Source organism: Alosa sapidissima, chromosome 4 (genome assembly GCF_018492685.1).
Source record: "Alosa sapidissima isolate fAloSap1 chromosome 4, fAloSap1.pri, whole genome shotgun sequence".
Classification (NCBI taxonomy): domain Eukaryota; kingdom Metazoa; phylum Chordata; class Actinopteri; order Clupeiformes; family Clupeidae; genus Alosa; species Alosa sapidissima.
In genome coordinates, this window is record NC_055960.1 from 28,587,810 (window position 1) to 28,605,670 (window position 17,861).

General features: G+C 39.2%; 1 long non-coding RNA gene across 3 annotated transcripts in view; it reads right to left on the reverse strand.

Moving 5' to 3' along the window:
- LOC121706543 overlaps window positions 1-17,861 on the reverse strand; it is a 140,622-nt gene that overhangs the window by 32,222 nt on the left and 90,539 nt on the right. The window lies entirely within an intron of this gene.

The window sequence follows — 17,861 nt, forward strand, 5'->3', positions numbered from 1 at the left end:
AACTACACACTGATAGTATAAATAAAATACACATCTGGCTTTTGCTTTTTCTGTGCACAAGGTAGGCTATGTCAGTTTGAGGTCATACTTCATAGTTCTGTAAACAAACAGGGATCCAAACATCAAGTATTGGTGTTTATTTACACACATCAAAACAAACACAAGTGTTTTTTTCCAAGTCGAAGCACAAAATAGTAATTTCACTGAGACAAAAAAGTCTACAAATAATCAATCTACAGGTACATTGTGTCGTCTCCCTGGGTCAAAATTTTGTGTGCATCACATGCAATGTAATTCAAGGCACCGGGAAAAATATCTTCTGGAATGCCGTATCCAGGCCTGACATCATGCCTGGTCAATATCCCCACATGCCTCCTCCATTGCCTGTAAAAAGGCTATGCGTTGATGGGGATGACGGTCATAGACCTTCCAGCGCCAGGCAAAGAAGCACTCTTTAATTGGATTCAAGAATGGAGAGTATGGGGGAGGTTGAGTACAGTGAAGAGTGGGTGTTCTGTAAACCAGTTGCGGACCAAAGCAGCCCTATGGAAACTAACAGTGTCCCATATGATGACGTATCTGGTCTGCTCTGGTCTCTGAACATTAGTGAGCATGTCATGTAAGGTGTCCAGGAATGTAATGTGTGCAGTGTTATATGGGCCTAGGGTTGCATGATGGTGAACAACACCATTTTGACTAGCTGCACACATAGTTATGTTACCACCACATTGTCCTGGGACTTTGATTGGCACAGTGTCCAGTAATGTTCCTGCCACGTTTCCTTGTTTTAGTGAAGTTACTGTAAAACCTGCCTTATTTACAAAAAGCAGCTCATGACCCATGGCATCTGCCTCTAGCTCCATCACTCTCTGGACAAGACAAAACAAATGCAGCACTGCAGGCCCATGCACAGCACTACAGTATGCACTTCCAGATTTAGTACCGATACCACCTGCACATAGTCAAATCGCAGTTGTTTTACACGTTCACTGTTTCTTTAAAAAAGGGAGTCTGTAAATTTGTTTCATTTGGATTCTTTTGCGGGCAAGTACATGACATAATACAGGAATGCTCACATTGTGTGGAAGGTGGTGTCATCCTCAATTATGCGCTGCTGTATTTCTCGTAGCCTTATGGAAGTATTTGCAATTTGCTTATGTATAGTGCTTAGGCTGATTGCAAAGTGGACTAATTATCTAAAACAGTTTTCACATGTGACAGTGTGCCAGACAGTTGGCAAAATTGTGTAAATAATAGCCATGCATGTCTATAGTTTTGCTAGGAGTGTGTTGATCATTGGGTAATTGAGTGTAAAGCAGTGAGTTGTGTTTACAGTTCCACAAAAAGAGTGCTGTGCAGTGAATTGTACTTACAGTTTTTGCAAAGTGTGTGTTACAAAATAGCAAACTGAGTGCAAAGCAGTGTTTGTGCTTTTAGTTTTGCAAACTCAGTGAGTGGTTTAGCTATAAATATTAATAGTTTTATAAATTGTGCTATAAGGATCACGGTTAGGGTTTAAGCATTCAGAAAAAAACTGTAAATGTAATGAACTTGTTCTCTTCTTTCTTTGTTGAATGACTACCTTAACGATTATGTGCATCCTTCTCTTACAAAAACAGAAACAAACAAACAAAACTCAGCAATACTAGCTTCCGCAACAGTACATTCCAACAAGTCAACTTTGTAACAAGGTAAATACAGAGGCCACTGCCCACAGAGGGACTTTAAACAATTCTAAAAATTAAGAAAAAGAAAACACAACTTAATAAGGATACTAAATAATATATAGATCACACAACATCAATTACATAATCATATTCCCTCTATAGGCATACACTAACCCTTTACAGTTTTTGCCCATTGCTTGAACTCTATAGACACATGCTTAGACCAAAGTAGAAAAAGCTTTTGTTATTATACCTTAAACACAGTGTAACCATACCTTAAAGGAAAATTCAGTTTTTAGCACTTTAAGGCCCTTTCCTGGTTTGTTTTGGATGAACTAGAGTGGTGGACAGCGAAATTTTGACGGTTGGTCCTGTCTCGACTTTTCTGACTCGTTTTGAATCACCTTTGACTTCTCAGGGTGGCTGGCAATGTGCATACTGTAGGCTACTCAAACATGTCCTAAAAACAATCCTCGTTTTCAAAACTGTGCAACTCACCGAGTGGTTAGTGGTGTTCGTTGATGTTCCAAAGAAAGTAGCGTAGCGAAATACAGTGTCTGTCGTGTTTTATTTGGCATTTTGTAAAATCCCATTGATTTCTGTTGGAAGACTCACTGCACGTTGATAGCTGCGCCACCGTCTATGCTTCAGGTTCAAATATTGAGCGGTTGTGAATAGTTCCACAATAGCAAATAAGACGGCTGGAAATCATACATTGCGCCGATATATTTGCTTTTAATAATCAACGAACACCACTAACCACTCGATGAGTTGCACAGTTTTGAAAACGAACGTTAAGGGTTGGTTTAGGACATGTTTGAGTTGCCTACTACAGTATGCCCATTGCCAGCCACCCTGAGAAGTCAACGGCGATTCAAAATGAGTCAGAAAAGTCGAGACAGGACCAATCGTCAAAATGTCGGTGTCCACCACTCTAGTTCATCCAAAACAAACCAGAAAAGGTCCTTAAAGTCCTAAAAACCGGAATTTTCCTTTAAAGAAAAGCGCTGCTTTGCACTTTAGTTGCAATTCTGCAACACTTGCACCTTTCTGCAACACACTTGCTCCTGCACACTACACACTATTTCATACATAAGACACTTCGTTCATAATTGAAATCTCATGGGTATTGGGACAACACGTCTATTCAAAATACAAAACACATTGGGTGATTGGAAACACTTAGACACACATCCTTACTTAGAAAACTGAATACCAATCAGCCAGCCACAATAGGCCTCAGTTAAGCCATTTTGAGAACTTTGCAAGCATGGAGGCAGGGAGAGCAAGAGGTAAAGGAAGACAAACAGAGAGAGGGGTAGGAGGTGGTCGAAGAGGCTATGCATGGAACAATATTTCAGATGATATTAGAGAAACTTTGGTGGACCATGCGAGGGAAGCTGGAAGAGAGAGTCCACCACATCTAAGCCTGTTTTACAGTAGTGTAATTTTGTTTTATTTTTGTGTTACTGCATTTACTGTACTGTAGTGTAAAGTATAGTACTGTGATGTACATTATTGAGTTGATGTCATTTGTAACTTTTCAGTACTTTCATTTATGTCAAAACCTTTGTTGGAAAAAAAACATAACAAAAACTGTATGTGTTGCATTGAGCTTCACAGCATGCTACTGTAACTGATAAACTGAATAAAAGCAGTGAAAATGAAAGACTGCAGTGTTTTAAATAGAAGTACACTAGTGTGTTGCTGCTAATCTGAAAGTGTATTCATATGATGCAAGTGTGTATCAATTTGTCATCAGAGTGACATTTTGACAAAGGATTGTTAGGTTTTGATAGCAGTGTTTCAATTCAACATAGATGTGAATGGTCTATTTCCCAGTGTTGTGTGTTGTGTGCTTATGTGTAAAGTTTTGACATAATGAGTTTTGCAAAAAGTGTTCAAGCAATGGGCAGAAACTGTAAATACACATAAAATGTAGTTTTTGTGGTACCAGTCCAATTTCAGTCTCAACTTAGCTACCACTGCATTTGTTGTTTTAGCAGTGTTATAATGACCTATCACACAAGGGAGAAGCTGTTAACGGAGCTGTCGTTCCCCACCCAGGCCACTGACAGGTATGCCTGGCCTGCCAGAAGCTGTTGGTAGATCGAGCTATGATGGGGGTCTTGTCATCAGCTGCTGACTTGACTGTGGCTAACTTTAAAACGGACGCTGCGGTGTCAAGAGCATTTTGGCAGGGTGCAAAGTGGTGGAGCTGCCTGAAATGTGTACATCTCCGGTGACCCTCTTCATTGTATTCCCAGGTGGGAATACAGCGTCAGCTTGCCTCATCAAGGCTCTTTGAATAGACCCTTTCAACAATAAAAACAAAAACAATGCTTGAACGTTCTATTTGGTTCCCAATCGACTTCCTCTGCATCAAGATAACATATGGAATGTTAAAACGGAAGCCTTGTGGGGCCAACTATGATGCTGATAATGGAACTCTCTTGAAAGGGTCTATAGAAACCTTTGGCCATGTATATTCCACTTGTAGTGAGCAACTGTAACTTTTCAATGAGGTCTCTGGTATGTCAAAGTGTCGTCATCTCCTACCCACCAATGTGTCAGAGCTAGAACCAGTACCAACCAGCTTCAGCTTGCCATCTTGCGAGATAGATTATGGTCATTATAACACTGCAAAACGACTAAAACCCAAACCAATTCTTTTTGTGTGTTTTTTTATATTCCCTCTATCTTCAAATATAATGGGTGCTAACAGTTTTGCAGTTTGTAATGTATTTTACATAATTGGAATAATATACATAATTTAATTAGTATTGCGCTGCTATTTCACTCAAAAACAGGAAAACTTGAGATCGATGCAACTTAAGTCACAGTGTTGTTACAATTAGATTTATTGGTACGAGTCATACACATTTGACAACCACCTTCGTCTAGTCACCTTTTCCAGTGTGCGAACCACTCAAAACCTCTTCCTTACAGCATTGGTTTTAACGCACCTGGACTAAAAAAACTCATCTGAGCGAAACAATACTTTTTTGCCTTCTGTTTTTTTGTCATGAAATGGACTGAACACGTATATGTGATAAAGGTTTTAGACTGAAAGACATGCACTTCTAACAACATACTGTACTATATATGTAATTGTCAACATTATGTTCTGCATACAATTACATGTGTATCATCAATAATCAATTACAGGTCATTCCATATCAGTCCAAAGACATAACACTGATGTAGTAATGTGTAGACTTCTAATCTCACATTGGAATGATTAAAAATCGGAATATTTATTCCTTAAAAAAAAAACAAACCTCATCCAACTCCCCTGCATCTCCTTCACTCCTGTTATCATCTGGCTGGTTGATGTTCTGGCAAGAGTTACCATGACAGTTCCCACCAGCAGAAATACACTGGACTCCTGACTTTACAGCAGCACCTGAGAGTGTCACAGTCCCCTGCACAGTTGTAGCTGACAAACTTCAGAAGGTAGTCCAGTGCAATGGAATGTTCTTCTTGTTTCTATCCATACTCAAGGACATCCAGTGATGAACTTTGTAGCACTAGCCAATCTCTGGTCTGGAGATATACCCGCAGAGTGTGCTGGCATATTTTTGGCAAAAAAATGCTCAACTTTCCCTAACTAAGAGGGTAATAGAATTGATGTTTTTATGGAAAAATAGTTATTTAGGCGGAATTTAAGAGCGTATAGCTTTTGAATGAGACAACTAACCATCTCAAAATGTCTTCATTATATACTTTCCCTCATGGATTACAGTGTTTTGAGATTGTAAGTGCACCACACTCAAAAACACTCGAGAACAAAAACAAGATTTTTTTCCAATTACCAATTTTGTATTTTATTTATCCGAGTTTGTTTCGATCAATAGGATATCAATGGTGGGTAATACAGTAATTCTAATATGAGATTAGAAATGTACACAATACTGCCTCAATATACATATTTTCGGCAAAAAATATGGTTTCTTTGCGAGAGGAAAGGAATATTTTAACGGGGTACACAGACAATATTGGCATTCAGTGCAATAAGACATCAGGCTTATAGTCATAAGACTTTGGGGACTACTTGGACAAAAAAAAAAACGGTGTTGAATCCAATATTTTTGTGTTGAAATGATATGGAATAACACTTCATTATAGCTACAAATGTTTCTTTAGTAACTTACCTAACAAGGTGAAAATTATCCCAAGGGCTTTGTTCATAGCTGGTTTGGTCAAGAACCACACAAGTCTGACCTCTATCCAGAAACACTACAGTATGTCAACTCTATTTGGACTTATTCCTAATTAGATCACTGGCCTCGAGGCATGTCTCTGCAGGATCAAATGTCGACATTAACGGCAATGACAAAACCCTTTCATCGCATGCTCATGTCGTCCTACTGTAATCTCAATTAGGCCTGGGGGCTTATTACAGTTACGCGAATTTAAGACAGCTTCAATGTTAATTTCAGCAATTTACAGATTTATTATAGTCTGTGTTGTATGTGTTGAGTTAAAATTCAATGTAGGTCAATGTTGTTGTTTAGCTGTTCATTTTTAACTCTGGTGCACACATAGGTCGGGGTATAATTTGAGGTATGTCTATTTAAAGAAACATGCTCAGACTCAACCCTGCCATGCTCAGTCGTGTGATGAAAGCGAAACATGATATGACCGTTAATTTCCTTTTGGGGTCACAGCAACATACTAAGGAGTTCAAAATGTCTGTCCTCTTGTGAGGAGGCAGTCCCCATAAAACTACATCAGATCACACTGACAGTGTTTCTCTGACTATTCTCTGACTTCTCTGACTATACAGAAACAGTCTACCATATTTAAAGTTACACACAAAAGAAGGAGTGACCTCTAGGTCCAACCCAGTTTGAATATGCAATAGAAAGGGAGGATGAGGATTAGGCCTTCATCAGGTCTGGTCAGCTTCTATTGTCTTTTAATTAAAACTACCCCCTTTCCTGGGAAGTTCCTCAGAGGCCTGGACACATGCTGTTCTACAAACATTAACATTTTACACCTGGTGATAGGCAAAGGCCTCTAGACAAGCTTTCATTGAATTCAAGGATAAACAAAGGATGCTTGCATACAGACCAGAGACACACACAGGGTACACATGGGTACAAAAATCACAGATGACCATAAGAAGTACGCAGTATGTACATTTACAGAAATGAGGCTGATTCACAACACTTTCAGTTTCTACGTATTCCTATTACTAAGCTTCCACCATGGGAGTCTATAGCAGCCCAGAGAACCGTCACGTAAAAAGTTCTAAAATTTGGCACAATGATTGGAGACAGCCCTTATGATTCATTTCACCAAGTTTCATGTTGGCATCTCGAACACTCTACTGCCACCAACAAGTCAAAGTTGGATGTGTGTTTACAGTTTTTTCTGAATGCTTAAATGCTAACCGTGATTCTTATAGCACAATTTCTAAAACTATGAATTTGTATAGCAAAACCACTCACTGAGTTTGCAAAACTAAAAGCACAAACACTGCTTTGCACTCAGTATGCAATTTTGTAACACGCACTGTGCAAAACTGTAGGTGCAATCCACTGCACAGCACTCTTTTTGCAGAACTGTACAGTAAACACAACTCACTGCTTAACACTCAATTTCCAAACGATTAACACATTCCTAGCAAAACTATACACATGTATGCTTATTATTTACACTATTTCGCCAACTGTCTGGCACACTGTCACATCATGAAAACTGATAAGCCACAGGTAAGCTGTCCGTGTGGAGTACAATGGAGGGAGCAGGAAGAGTAAGAAGAGTGAGAATTAGAGGAGGCCTAGGAAGAGGACGTGGAGGTGAAGAAGTAGGAGGAAGAGGAGGAGGACACGGAGGTGAAGAAGCGAGAGGGAGACGACGACAAGGACAAGGAGGTGAAGTTAGAGGAAGAAGACAAGGAGGAGCAAGAGGAGGACAAGGAGAGGCAAGAGGAAGGGTAAGAAGAGTAAGAAACAGCCCTTTTACAGGCAAAAAAAATACGTTTTTACCAGATCTACTTCATAGGTGTGGTATATCACTTTTTAAACGACACCCTTTTCAACCTAGACCATGGTATAAGTGGGGATATTGACCAGGCATCATGTCAGGCTGGATATGGCATTCCAGAATATTATTTTCCCCGGTGTCATGGACTACAGGACATTGCATGTGATGTAGACAAACTTTTGAGAGAGACGACACGATGTAGACTGATTTTTTTTCTCAGTGAAATTGCTAGTTTGTAGCCTAGAAATCTAGACGCTACCTAGCGGCAGCAAATTACATTTGCTGCCAGGGCTAGTCTAGCAACTCTCCGTTGGCTTGTGAGCTGGAAAAATTAAACTTCTATCAGGCCAATCAAATTGTGTATAGAGACGTTAGGCGGGCTTAACATAATGATATCAATGCAAATGATGGCAGAGTTGCAACGGTTTGACTTGAATTCCCTGCTACTCCGTGTTACCAGATGTACGATATTTATCGTATTTGTACGATAATTTTGACCTCTGTACGATGTACGATCAATAATGAAAAAAAATCCCATAATGTATGAAAATTTCAGTCGTTTGTCCAAACACACATCCTACCGCTTCTCTCTCTGACCCCAAATCATTTTGCAGGCTCGCCTCAGTCGCCTGCCTGCACGCAAGCACGTACACACACACATACACAGGCACCACACAGTGTAGCCCGCATGTCAACACTACACTACAGTTTTGCTGAAGAAGACAGTTCAGTTTAGATCAGTTTAACAAAACGAAGCAGTAAAGTGCTAAAAAATGAGTTCAGAAAGGGAAGGTGAGGACAGAGAAGGGGCGAAGAGGAAGGCAGAGTCTGAAGAGCAGCGGAAAAGTAAGCATAGGCCACAAATATATAGGACAGAGGGGGAAAAGGAAAACACTTTTGGAAAATAGCTATATTTTATGCGTTTGGTTCGTGTATGATAATTTTTCTCAAAAAACTATAATTTTGAGGTTTTGGTACGATATTTCCTACATTTCTAATCTGGCAACACTGTTGCTTGAAAACAAAGAAGATAGATGTTGCTGTTGGCAAACAGCGTGACACGAGTGAAGCTTTTTTTTAAGTTGGCAAAAGTTTGAACTAGCTAACTAGCTCCGCTGGTGGGAAAACGCATGGGACTCATAGCGCTGTCCTATTGCGTGCAGAGGGAATTTAAAAGATAACCGATTATACCGCCCCTAGGACTGGATAAACCCCTGCCAACAGTGAGTGCTCAGACCCTACATTTTACAGTAATGTGGGTCTGGCTCGTCAGACTTTGACTGAAAACATACTTGTGTTTGTTTTGATGTGTGTAAATAAACACCAATAGTTGATGTTTGGATCCCTGTATGTTTACAGAACTATGACAAAAGTATGACCTCAAACTGACATAGCATACCTTGTGCACAGAGAAAGCAAAAGCCAGATGTGTTTTTTATTCATACCATCAGTGTGTAGTTGGCACATTTTGTGCTTATTATTGTGATGGCTTGTGTTTACTGTTTGATATGAAAACACCATTTTTACGAAGGTGTGAAGAGTTAAGTAAGGTGTGTTAGTTTTTGCAAGAGAACTACAATGTTTTGCAACATGATTAACCTAGCAACAGTCTAGAAACCGCCATAACTACCCTAGCAACAGCCTAGCAACCATGTCAAATACCCTAGCAACAGCATATCAACCACTTTCAGCTACAACCTAGCAACCAATATCGCAAGCATGAGATTAACCTAGCAACCAGCATAGCAACCAACACAACTAACCTAGCAACAGTCTAGCAACCACTACAATGACAACCTAGCAACCAACATAGCAACCAACATGATTGCCCTAGAAACCACTTGAGTTACAATAGCAACCACCACAACTACCCTAGCAACACCCTAGCAACCATCTTAATTACCCTAGCAACAACCTAGCAACCACAACTATAATGTCAACCTAGCAACACCATAGTAATCCAGTGTTTCCTCTACGTTTATTTTAGCATGGCGGCCCGCCACGGTTTAATTAATACCCCCACGGTATGAGAATCAGGGCAGACGCACAATGTAGTTGCAGTTGCTTTTTAAATAATCCTACAGACGTATCCTGCTGGCTGCCGCTCACATTGCAATTTAACAATAAGTAGCCTAAAACTAGTCAGAAGTTATTTGGCCCGTTCAGTTTCACTTCACATATTATATATATTGTATTGATGTAGCCTATTTAAAACATTAACTTTCTTCTCAGTGTTTCTACTTCATTTAGCGGTGCCACTGCTTCAGAATTAAGGGAAACGCAAAATATTGTCCGGAAGCATTGTAGGCTAAATGCCCTCCGTTGGCTGCTGAAAATTGCAGTTTAACAATAAACAGCAATTCTAATCCGAGGTACCTGTCTAGTTTTATTCCATAAATAAATTGTTTTTTATATACGTTAGTGGCATGCACTATCAATAGCTTCCATGTGCTACGCATGTTTGTCGCAAAAACTACAATTTTTGCACAAATTGGTGGAAAGGTGTAGCACAGGCTAAGGAAAACCCATTCATTTCTGAAGCTGATCATATTGAAAGTATTTCCCATATCGTAGCCTATTAGGTTGCTCGTAACAACAGTAAAAATGAAACTGGAGAGAGGATGTCTCCACGAAGACACCGCTGTTACATTAGATGCACACTCAATCGCGAATTGACGCAGGAAAAATGCAACGTCTGGTAGTAACTATGGTAAATGGCAAAACTTGGCCAAAAACATCTTGTATGCACTCGCGGTGATGGAGTAGGCTTAATGTGAATTGCGGACTATAAAGTAAAGGAGATTTGCACCAAATAAAGGCAGTGTTGTGGATTGTGTTTCTACAACATGTTGGCACAAAACTTAATTTCTGTCATAAACAAAGTAAGCGTTTCTCTATTGTCAACGTGAACAGGTGTTTTAATGGGTTAACGTGACCTGAGTCTGACAGAAGATGGGCCACAAAAAATCTAGCGAAAACACTGTAATCAATATGATTACCCTCGTAACCAGCATAGCAACCACTTTATTTTGCATAGCAACCACCATATGTACCCTAGCAACATCCTTAAACACGTCTTAATTACCCTAGCAACAACTTGTAACATAATATTTTTTGCATTTTCATGCACAGGTACACATGCACTATGGAATTGAATTTATAGTTATGTTTATGCTAATTTGGCAATTTTGTGATGGTATGTCTCCGAGTCACTGTTTGGAAAGTCACAAGTCAAGTCCTAAGTAAAGACAGAGAAGGGCAAGTTAAGTCTGTTGGATGTTGAGCTATTATTAGACTATCAATCATAATTTTAACATATCAATCTAATCTACAGTACTTTTTTTATAAATACAGATTAAAATATGATCAATGTTTCTGTCTTGAAATCTTTTACTCATGTATGTGCCCAAAGACCTTCAAAGTATTGTGTTGTCTCAGAGAAGAAATGAAAGTGAATGGTGGGTTTGAATTGTATTAGCGCAGAAGGCACCACTGTGACCCTAAAGGTGGTAAAGCACATATGAGCATGAACTGTGTGGATGCCTGAAAGCAGTGCTTGAGTGGATGCCAGTTACAGTATGTCAACATTTTTGTTTAATCACAATGAGACTTTATATTTCAATAAAACAATGTTTAATCTGCATTACAAAACTACATTACAAAAACAGCAGAGTTGAAAGAAAAAAGGGGTAGTTATTTTACATGTTGCAGTGTCCACTGTAAGGTTGAGTAATACCGTATTGAACCCGACTATAAGACGACGCCCCCTTTTCAGAACACATTTTTGGAAAAGAAATCAATAAAATAAAAGCAGCATGAGATCAAATTCATTCATCTTTTGGGATACATTGTTGTGAAGAAGGATGATGGCAGCTAACTTAATTAAAAACACTTGTTACAAAATATCTATGCAGAGCGCCATCTACATGTTTTTCCTTTTTTTTGGTCTAGGCCCCGAATACAAGATACCATTTTTTTTAAAAGATATTTTGAAAGAAATTAATCTCTTATATTCGGGCCAATTTGGCTGATGGCATTTCACTGCACTATGCCACAGATTTGCCTGCAAAAAATGTATTAGGCTGTCATAAGGGAAGCTAAGGGAATGGTTAATTATTACAATAAATGGTGACAAGAATAATCGTCAGATAGGCTGCATTAGTAAATTGCTGCAATTAAATACTTTACGTTTTTATTAGGGCTGTCAATCGATTAAAAAAAATAATCTAATTAATTACATGTTCTGTGATTAATTAATCTAAATGAATCACATATATATATAAAAATATTTGTATAGTTTTTGGGCTTTTTTGCCTTTATTTGGGCAGGACAGTGGAGAGTGAGACAGGAAGCAAGTGGGAGAGAGAGACGGGGTGGGATCGGGAAATGACCGCAGGTCGGATTCATGGTATGGGCACTGCAGCCTGCTGCGCCACAGCGCCCCCCAACACATATATAATTTTTGCTGAGAAAGTATTTTAAATATTTAAATTCAAATGAATCATTGAATAATCAGCATTAGTGACATTAAAGTTCAAAAACTCTTTTATTAAAAACTCTTTTATTTTCACTGTTCAAATAATGGCCATAATAATCTATGATATGACCTAATATGCTGAGGAAATAAATTCAAAAGTGCTTCGGGAAGAAGTTTTTTTCACATACAAGGCATTTCAGGCCACAGATGTAACCTAGGGCAGAGGTTCTCAAACTTTTGTGGGCCGGGGACCCCTCATGGAGTGGAAAATTCTCCAAGGACCCCTCATAATCGCAACACATAAAACTTTAAAAAGTTAATCATGTAGCTGTATAGCCTTTTTTTCTGTAAGATGCTTATGTTATATGTATTCTAAAAACATAGAGTGCTAAACCACAATAGTCATGTTAGCAAACTTTGACAGTATGTAGGATTTTTTTAAAGGATTGTTGTTTCTTTGTCAAATGGAGGCCTAGAACACATAGTGTTTGCTTCACATAACGTTCATTTTGTTGGTGGTTAATTAATAGTAAAGTGTTTTGACTAGGGCTGTCAATCGATTAAAAAAAATAATCGAATTAATTACATACTCTGTGATTAATTAATGTAAATGAATCGCATATATAATTTTTGCTGTGAAAGTATTTTAAATATTTAAATTCAAATGAATCATTGAATAATCAGCATTAGTGACATTAAAGTTCAAAAACTCTTATTTTTATTTTCACTGTTCAAATAACGGGCTATAATAATCTATGATATGACCTAATATGCTGAGGAAATAAATTCAAAAGTGCTTCGGGAAGAAGTTTTTTTCTTCACATACAAGGCATTTCAGGCCACAGATATAACCTAGGGGACACAATGAAAATAAATTAACACTCCCCTCAATGTTAACACTTATTCCTTTGCATTGATGTGCGACTATAGAGTTGATGAACTCCGGTGATATGCAAATTCCTTGCTGCAGACATTGCAGAGGACTTTATTTTAATAAACACTTTGTTTTTATCAACACCATCAGGGTTCCAATCAATGATCCAGGCAGCACATTTTCTTCTCTCTCCTTCATTTTACAGTCTAATTTTTACTGACTAGAACGGCTCGGGTCAAAGGTCATAAGGAATCGATTAATCTGCACTAATTTTTTAATCAGTTATTTTTTCTCAAATTAATTAATCAAAATTAATCAGTTATTTTGACAGCCCTAGTTTTTATGTACCTATATTGATTGTGTTGCCTATGTGTATTTTCAGCTGTGACAAGTTAATGACAGTTTTTTTTATAAAAAACAAACTAGCCACGGCTTACTGGCTCACACGTAGCCCGGAGTAGAAAGCTGACTGGCGTTCCCGATCCAGATTGACCATGGTAACACCGGAAAAAAAATATAGTCTTCTATATGCCTACGAACATTATCAGATCAGGATATAGGCTAGCCCACTTGGGTGGCAAAATAGGACAATCTTGGCCATTAGTATGGGGAATCGTGCAATTTTAGGAACGGTTCATATAGATTTTTGCAACTGGTGATTTTTTACTTGCTAGGACCCCATTGAATACAAAACAACCTGTTTCCAATTTTTGTCTTCATTTTCAGTGCCAAAATTCAAGATGGTGGACAATATATGCAGAAAAATAATATAAAGGCTTAAAGTGGTCAATTTTGTTGATAAATATACACATAATAAGGTAGACAAGTGAGATACAGACTATTTACAAAAGATGTATTGCATCATTTGCCAAGAAATTTGGAGAAAAAATGGGAAAAATAGAAAAAGTATGAGTATTGTCACTCAAGTATTTATCCTTACCACTGTCACTGTCTTTTTAATATTGGTGCACATCTCCTCAGAGCCTTCACACCTGCAAAGTTGTGTGAATGGTAAGTTGTTACTCTTGCAAGAACACCTTCTACTGCATTGGCTGGCAAGACAACAGCACTTCACAAGCTCCACAACAGCCTGTGGTGCTGGTGGAAGTTTTGACAGAACAGGAGCCCATTGCCCATCAACAATTTGCCTCCATCCCAGTGATAGTGAGTCAAGAATCTTTGGAGCAGGCACTGTATCTTGTGCCCAAACATTTGCTTGCCTGTGTGCTCTCAGAATTTCAATTTCAACTTAATTTCACTTATAGAGCGTCAAAACATTACCCATGTCTCATGGCGCTTTACAGAGTGTTAAACATTCAGACAGAGCCAATGAGTAACAGGGGCGAGGAAAAACTCGCAAGAATTGGAGAAACATATCGGATGAAACCCTAAGCAGATCCACGACTCAAGGGCCTGACCCATCTGCCTGGGGTCAGTTACAGGACAGTAAGGTCTATATACAGAGAATAGAACATGGTATTTAGAGCCACCTGAGGTATATGTTACAAAGTGGTTAGATGGTTACATAACCAGTATGATAATGCATGAATCCTATTTAGTGTTAAGTTCAAATAGTCCAGTGTAGGGGATGAATTGTCCATAGGGATTAGGAGTTGTCATCGAGCAAGTAGTGGGTCTCTAGGCTGCGCGGGCAGGAATCCGAGCATGGGGACAGCAATAGGCGATGGTAGGACAATCATAGGGATGGGATTTCCCTAGTTCCCGAGTTCCACTGAAGGGCTTTAGCTGTTTGAAAAAGATATTTTGAGGAGCTGACACACACATTTCTCACATCCAGCTAACACGTCTGGAGATGGATGAGGACCTACTACAAGCCTACAAAGTGTGTTAATGACATCATCATGACTTGATTGACTTGAAACAGAAACCTTTCCTTTCCCACAGGATAAACAGTAAATGGCGGGACAAACGGTTGTCTTTCAATTTCCTGACAGGATATAGGATACCCGATAGGTCCACCGACTCTCGTGCGATGTGATTGGCTGGACCAAAAGTTTGGTTTTTCCACCTCACAAGCCAACGGAGAGTTGCTAGACCCTGGCTAGAAATTACATTTGCTGCCACTAGGGTGCGTCAAGATTTCTAGGCTGAGATGTATCTTTTGTTGACGTTCTCCAGTGCCCATGATAATGAGACTGTCTTTGTTGATGTCTGGTACCCTGCGAAGGGCAAGCACCAAGACATCTGTGTGACATGTGTAGATATGTGGGGTTTTGCCAAAATGACTTACTGCTACTGCCACCTTTGTGTGTGTGAACTGTGACTTGCAGTTTACATAGTTCAACAGCTTTATGAGCAAGGTAGAGGACGAGGTTGGCTTTGGTTTCCTTCGATCCCAGAAAGCTTTAAAGTCTTTGATTGGTGTAGTCTTGTATTTTGTATCCCTTATCATGTGCTTTTCCCATTGTATTGACCTGTCTCATCCTGTCTTTCATGGAGTTTGTGATGGTATAGTTGTTAAATAATAAGTAGCCTATGTCATTGTAGCCTCGTGCCTCACTTTCAACATTTTCAAAGAAGCATTCTGCCAGATCTTAGCAACAGTTCATGTCACTTTTCCTGACAACCATCTCCTGCACAACAGTCATGCCATCTATTAAGATGCTATCCAATGTGTGTGTTAACTGCACTGAGCTACTCTCTGTAGATTGTTCAGATGATGCTGTTTCTGAAACCAGTCACAATTCATGGATGAAGGCAGACTTAGCTGTAGTGGGCAGCATTAGGCTTGCATATAATCAACAAATTCATATGTTCCCACAATTTCCTGCAAGTCCTGTTAACAGAATTATTGAAGACCAAAGAGCTCATTGTGGACTTCAGGAAGTCTAAAGCTAGCACACACCCTCATTCTCATCAATGGGACTGAAGTGGAGTGTATCATCAGCTTCAGATTTCTGGGTGTCCACATCTCTGAGGACCTCTCTTGGACCCTCAACACCTCTACCCTGATAAAGAAGGCTTACCAGCGGCGTCTCTTCTATCTGAGGAGGCTAAAGAAGGTCCACCGCCTCCTCAGATCATGGTGAACTTCTATCCCTGCACCATCAATCGTATCCTTACCAACTGTGTCACAGTTTGGTATGGCAACTGCTCTGCCCACGACCGAAAAGCATTGCAGAGGGTGGTGAAAACTGCCCAACGCATCACCGGTTCCTCACTCCCCTCCATTGAGGCCATCCAGGGCAAGTGATGCTTGCATAAGGCGCACAGCAGGTTCAGAGGAAGCTTTCCTGCAGCTGAACTCTAGCTCTGCATCCTGGTGACAACCAACCTACAAAGCCACCCCCGCCCGATGCCTCCTTGCCTGTGTCTGTTGAGGTGTCCACGACCATAGCAATCTTGACAGGGACAACAAGGAGGCAGACCCCCCCCCCCCCCCCCCCCCCCCCCCCAATGTATGTTGTTTATACATTGTTCACATTACATAGCCATATTTATTCTGCTCTTATAAAGTAACTGCTAACATATACAATACAATATACATATATGCAGTGTATCACATTGCACATTTCTCCTTTTTTGCACTTCTGGTTAGACGCAAACCACATTTCTTTGTCTTCATACTTGTACTCTGCAATGACAATGAAGTTGAATCTAATCTAATCTAATCTATTGTGGTGAGTGCAGAACATTACTTTAATTCAAATGATTATTAGGTTATGTGAAGGAAACTTTTAATCAGTCAATGTGTTTTTCCGGGTATGCCAATAAATAGCATAATGGTGGTTACACCAATCACTGGTTGATAATCATGACATCTCATGTCACCCATGGTCATATTTATTACCTAAGTCATTCAATTTTATTAGAAAGTGTATGTATATAATGATAATACCTATATCCATTTAACATATATCCATTTAAAATGTTTAAAAAGGCGATTATTTGCAATTTTTGGTGATATATCCGCCATCTTGGATTTTGGACCTGTGCAGTCCGGGAAAAAATTGGAAACAGGTAGTTTTGCTAACTATAGGGTCTGAAGAAGTGAAAAAACATAATTTGCAAAAATCTATATGAAATGTTCCAAACACCTTTTATTGCTACATATCGCCCTGCACTAGATCGGTGTGTGATTTATTTAATTTCTCATGCAGACCGGACGGACAGCTTTCGACTAGGCTTCTCTTCCACAGCGCAATTGCATGTAGGCTCTGCCCACATATCTCCGCTATTTATTTATTTTTCGTCACATAAGTGAATGCATCTCTGGGGTGTCTGGTCCACGATCAGGAAATTTAGGTTTTGACTCGGGACATGTCAAGTCATTACAAGTCAAAGAGGCAAAGTCCGAGTCAAAACCTAAATAGCTTTTAAAACCTATATAATGATGTTTTTTTATTTTATATTATTGCCAAAATATTCATACTAAAGAAAGAAAGAAAAATATTTACACCATTTCAAAGGGACCCCTCAATAATAAGAGTACGGTATTCCAAAAAACTGTGCATCAAAGAGCTTTGTATTCTACTCATTCTACAATTCTTAAACCCAATCATACATTCATCAAATGAAACCAGTTGGTTAAGAAATACTTGACAATTAAATTGAGTTATTAATTGCTTTATTTATTTCTATCTATTTTTTTGCCATTTTCTAGCCTTTATGGACAGGATACGAGAGTACAGACAGGAAATGAGTAGGAGAGAGCTATGGGATTGACTGATGACTGTAGGCCGGGTTAGGCTGACCACACACATACACTCCAGTTAATACTGTACATAACCAGCAATGACGCCTGCATGCTCTGAACTGGGGCATTCTGAATGTGCAGAGGTGCCCCCAAATGTAGGTCTGTGCCACTGACATAACTATACATTACATG